This window comes from Physella acuta, unplaced genomic scaffold (assembly GCF_028476545.2).
Source record: "Physella acuta isolate Inbredline_101_S28 unplaced genomic scaffold, ASM2847654v3 ptg000132l, whole genome shotgun sequence".
Classification (NCBI taxonomy): domain Eukaryota; kingdom Metazoa; phylum Mollusca; class Gastropoda; family Physidae; genus Physella; species Physella acuta.
The window spans coordinates 81,073-87,072 of NW_026731651.1; positions in this window are offsets into that span (position 1 = coordinate 81,073).

Here is a 6,000-nt window from a genome sequence, read left to right on the forward strand (position 1 = left end):
AGAAATACACAAAGGGTACTTCATCTATTTCACCTTCTGGTGCCTCCCAACTGACTAAGGCAATGCATCCACCAGGATTACTAGAAGATCCTATGTAAAACTCGTAAGCGAAGTTCGCACAAACTATCTTGAATGTGTTTTGAATCTCTTTCCGCCATGCGTCAACATCAAATTGAGCATCATTCTTCTTCTTGTTCTCTTCTATACGTTTGACACAATCCTTAAAATATGCTTGGAATTCTTTCTTTGACCCAACAGAACCCAACAGAATGATGTAGGCATAACAGAGGCGTAGCAATGGGGGGGGGGGGGGGGCAGGGGGGTACATATGTCCCCGGGCGCCGACCTTAGGGGGCGCCAAAATGGGTTGTAAAAACAAATTAAAATGTCATTTTAGCTGCATTTCTGCAGTTTGAGGGGGGGAGGGTGGTGTGCAAATCGAAAGTTTGAGGGGGGGGGGGGGGGTGCAAATCGAAAGTTTGAAGGGGGGTGCAAATTGAATATTTCCTCCCTCCCGAGGGGGGAGCCAAATTGAAAGTTTGTCCCCAGGCGCCGGGAAGGATCGCTACGCCTCTGAGGCATCAGCCTGATATCTATCACAACATCAATGCCAGATGTGGAGTTTTCATCTGCACCTTCCTCTTGTTCATCAGCACTAGCACCAAGTAAGGAATCATCAACCTTGTCTGAACGATTAGCACCAAGTAAAGAATCATCAACCTTGTCTGAACGATTAGCACCAAGTAAAGAATCATCTACCTTGTCTGAACGATTAGCTTCAAGTAAAGAATCATCTACCTTGTCTGAACGATTAGCACCAAGTAAAGAATCATCTACCGTGTCTGAACGATTAGCACCAAGTTAAGAATCATCTACCATGTCTGAACGATTAGCACCAAGTAAAGAATAATCTACCTTGTCTGAACGATTAGCACCAAGTAAAGAATCATCTACCGTGTCTGAACGATTAGCACCAAGTAAAGAATCATCTACCTTGTCTGAACGATTAGCACCAAGTAAAGAATCATCTACCGTGTCTGAACGATTAGCACCAAGTAAAGAATCATCAACCTTGTCTGAACGATTAGCACCAAGTAAAGAATCATCTACCGTGTCTGAACGATTAGCACCAAATAAAGAATCATATGCCTTGGCTGAACGATTAGCACCAAATAAAGAATCATCTACCTTGTCTGAACGATTAGCACCAAGTAAAGAATCATCTACCTTGTCTGAACGATTAGCACCAAGTAAAGAATCATCTACCTTGTCTGAACGATTAGCACCAAGTAAAGAATCATCTACCGTGTCTGAACGATTAGCTTCAAGTAAAGAATCATCTACCTTGTCTGAACGATTAGCACCAAGTAAAGAATCATCTACCGTGTCTGAACGATTAGCACCAAATAAAGAATCATATGCCTTGTCTGAACGATTAGCACCAAATAAAGAATCATCTACCTTCTCTGAAAGATTAGCACCAAGTAAAGAATCATCTACCTTGTCTGAACGATTAGCACCAAGTAAAGAATCATCTACAGTGTCTGAACGATTAGCACCAAGTAAAGAATCATCTACAGTGTCTAAACGATTAGCACCAAGTAAAGAATCATCTACCTTGTCTGAACGATTAGCACCAAGTAAAGAATCATCTACCTTGTCTGAACGATTAGCACCAAGTAAAGAATCATCTACCTTGTCTGAACGATTAGCACCAAGTAAAGAATCATCTACAGTGTCTGAACGATTAGCACCAAGTAAAGAATCATCTACCTTGTCTGAACGATTAGCACCAAGTAAAGAATCATCAACCTTGTCTGAACGATTAGCACCAAGTAAAGAATCATCGACCTTGTCTGAACGATTAGCACCAAGTAAAGAATCATCTACCTTGTCTGAACGATTAGCACCAAGTAAAGAATCATCTATCTTGTCTGAACGATTAGCACCAAGTAAAGAATCATCTACCTTGTCTGAACGATTAGCACCAAGTAAAGAATCATCTACCTTGTCTGAACGATTAGCACCAAGTAAAGAATCATCTACCTTGTCTGAACGATTAGCACCAAGTAAAGAATCATCTACCTTGTCTGAACGATTAGCACCAAGTAAAGAATCATCTACCTTGTCTGAACGATTAGCAACAAGTAAAGAATCATCTACCTTGTCTGAACGATTAGCACCAAGTAAAGAATCATCTACCTTGTCTGAACGATTAGCACCAAGTAAAGAATCATCTACCTTGTCTGAACGATTAGCACCAAGTAAAGAATCATCTACCTTGTCTGAACGATTAGCACCAAGTAAAGAATCATCTACCTTGTCTGAACGATTAGCACCAAGTAAAGAATCATCAACCTTGTCTGAACGATTAGCACCAAGTAAAGAATCATCAACCTTGTCTGAACGATTAGCACCAAGTAAAGAATCATCTACCTTGTCTGAACGATTAGCACCAAGTAAAGAATCATCGACCTTGTCTGAACGATTAGCACCAAGTAAAGAATCATCTATCTTGTCTGAACGATTAGCACCAAGTAAAGAATCATCTACCTTGTCTGAACGATTAGCACCAAGTAAAGAATCATCTACCTTGTCTGAACGATTAGCACCAAGTAAAGAATCATCAACCTTGTCTGAACGATTAGCACCAAGTAAAGAATCATCAACCTTGTCTGAACGATTAGCACCAAGTAAAGAATCATCTACCTTGTCTGAACGATTAGCACCAAGTAAAGAATCATCTACCTTGTCTGAACGATTAGCACCAAGTAAAGAATCATCTATCTTGTCTGAACGATTAGCACCAAGTAAAGAATCATCTACCTTGTCTGAACGATTGTGTGGGTGTTAAAAAAAGTTTGATGTATTTACTCAACGCGTGTTAAATTCGTATGGTTCTGAGAGAATGTTGTGTGTATTACAACAATAGGCAGATATCCTTTGGTTAGCATAGGTCTAATTATATATCTGTTAATTAATTTTAAGTTTATTCAATTTAATTTTTAATTAAGAATAGAATTCAAACTAACAGGCTGGAAGGTGTGTGTCCAACCGCTAGTTTACACATACACCATCCTCTCAACTTTAAAGTACAAAATCGTTTGTAGTCAAAAGTAAAATATTGTCGTGTAGTACTGAAAAAGTGAGTATTAAAATAACGAAAACATTAACATTTGTAATTGATGCATTTCTCATTTAATATATTTAAAAGTCTCATATCTAGGAAAGAGTCGTAGATAATTGAAAAAATAAAAATATCTATTTAAGGTGAAATAATAATTTTACAGTATTTTAACATTAGTTTTGAATAAAACAAGAAATATCGAGCGAATAGTTTCCATTGTGTACAATGGAATATTTTAGTTTAATGAACATAGTTACAAGTTGTCTCCTTTAATAAAATGGGAAGTAACTAACACTGTTATGTATTATTTTTACAACATTGCGGTCAATGAAATGTAAAAAAAAAAAACCGAATGTGTTTGTGCGATTCTTTGTGCATAGGTCTAATTATATGTCCATTCATTAATTCTTACTCTATTCAATTTAATTTTTGATGAAAATTATAATTCAGAACTTACAGGCAGGTAGGCGTGTGTCGTACCCCTAGACCACACACACCGTCCTCTCAACATTAAAGTAAAATACTGTCGAGTGGTACTGGAAGTGAGTATTAATTTAATGACAACTTTAACATTTGAAGGTAACCTAAAAAAAAAGAAAAAAAAAAAGGTAACCAATACGGTAATGTTTTATTTTTACTTTTTCGTATACGAAGTTTAGGAGAAGTATTGTAATCCTGCAAAAAAAAAATAAAAAAAAATAAAAATCGAGATTTTTACAAATCTCTACGTTTTACACCTCCCTGAGTCGGAAAAACATAGTTTTGCATATTTTTTTTGTCCGTATGTATCTGTGTGTGTGTCTGTGTGTCTGTGGACACGATAACTTCAGCACCGCTACAGCTAAATTGAAGAAATGTTATAGTATTATTTCAAATTAGTAGCTCTGTATCAGCTTTTCAGCGATTTCTGGTAACCGGAAATGGAACTTATACTTTTTAATTTTTCAAATGCCTTTAACTTCATTACTGTTTCGCAAAAAATGCGTGACAATTTATAAAGTACTAATAATATTCCGTACTATTATACACATATTGTTTGGCGTTTACTTGGTGCGCAATTTCTTTTTTCTACGAGATTCTATTCTGTTTTAAAAAGTTTAAGTAATTAAAAATCGATTAAAAAATCATGTTTATATAATGATTTGCCATCCCCAGTAATCCTAATATATAAATCCCCACGTTCGCACATCTCTCTCTCTCTCTCTCTGTCTGTCCGCAAAATATTTTCGCCGGACATCACGTCAGAATCGGCAGCGATATATGAAGAACTTTTTACGGACTTTTGTTGAAAATAATATGTTAGATGTTTTAAATGTATAACCACAATTTTAGTTAAAGAAGAAAAATAAAAATTAAAGGCGTATTCGAATGTAGAGAAACAGTATTATTTATGCAACCGGAAAAGTATTAATATATGTGAAAAAGAACGCATAAAACTGTGACGTCACTATTGCTTATACATTAACTAATGACGTCATCTGCCGTGTTTAGAATGAAAAGAAATGAACTATTTCATTCAAATTTGATTTAGATCTACGTACACTATGAAATGTATACAATACAATTTTTCCGGCCTAAACTCATAAAATTTATTTTATGTATTTGGATTCTAGATCTAGAGATTCTAGATCTAGACTAAATCTAAATCTACGCAATAACTAGATCTAGACGTAGACGCTAAGATCTAGATTTAGACTCTAACTTCTCTAAAATCAATTCCAAAAATAAATTTCTATATTAGGACTAAACTATTTCAAGACTTATTTATTTTATACAAAATCTTTGTTTGGAACTGGCTAATTTGGGATAAAAAATTAATTTGAAAGAATAGGCATATTCGTGTAAGTTAAGATTTTAAAATACGTGTTTCATTCTCCGTATTTTATAAGGTGCCTAAATAGCGGAGATGTTAGTGTACATTAAACCACGCAGGTGGTGCGGGTTCGAGACACAGCAAGTCAACTTGGTTAATGTATTCTTTTTTATTATGCTCGGGCTAAACTTTAAAAAAAAATTCTTTTAGGAATCTAGATCTAGATCTAGATTGTCGGGTGTCCGATAGGGCACTTCCCGGCGCCGCAGGCGCTTCAAATTTGGCATGATCTTGCCTTGGTGCGACAGAACACGGGGGCCGGTTGGCCGAAAAGTCTACGATGTGGGGGTCAAAACTGACCTCGACTGACCGGTACCTTATATGAGCTATAAATCGAAAAAAAATGTCCACGGAGGAACCTCTTCATAACTCTTGAGGTCGTAGACCGACCTTCGGGTGAATTAATTAAGCATTCAAATTCTCAATGTTTTCGAAAGCCTAAGCGAAGCTGGGCAGCATGCCTAGTGTTATATAAGAAAATTCGAGAAGGTTAAGGGGAGATCACTCCCGGTTTATTTTAAATTTGCAGTCAATATATATATATATATATATATATAAACACGGATGTGTGTGTGTGTTTGTGATCACGTATGATGTATTTACTCAACGTGTGTTAATTTCTAGTAGCCTTAAGAGAACGCTTCTGTGTGTGTATTACACAAATAGACAGTTACCCTTTGGTTAACATTAATCTATTATCCATTCATTAACTTTAAGTTTATTCAGTTTAAATTTTTATTGAAAACATAATGGCAACTTTATTTTACAAAAGTATGCTTCCGCAGCGGGACTAAACATAGAATCCATTTCGGGATAGTATTACATCACCTGGTTAGGATAACTGGGTCAATTGTGTCGGGAGACTAGATCCGGGGTTCCAATCCAGGACTTACTAGAGGTTAGTAGGTGAGTGCTCTATCGCTGGATCACACAGTCCTCTCCAGATTAATAAAGACCAGGGGTCGGCAACCTGCGGCTCGCGAGCTGCATGCGGCTCTTT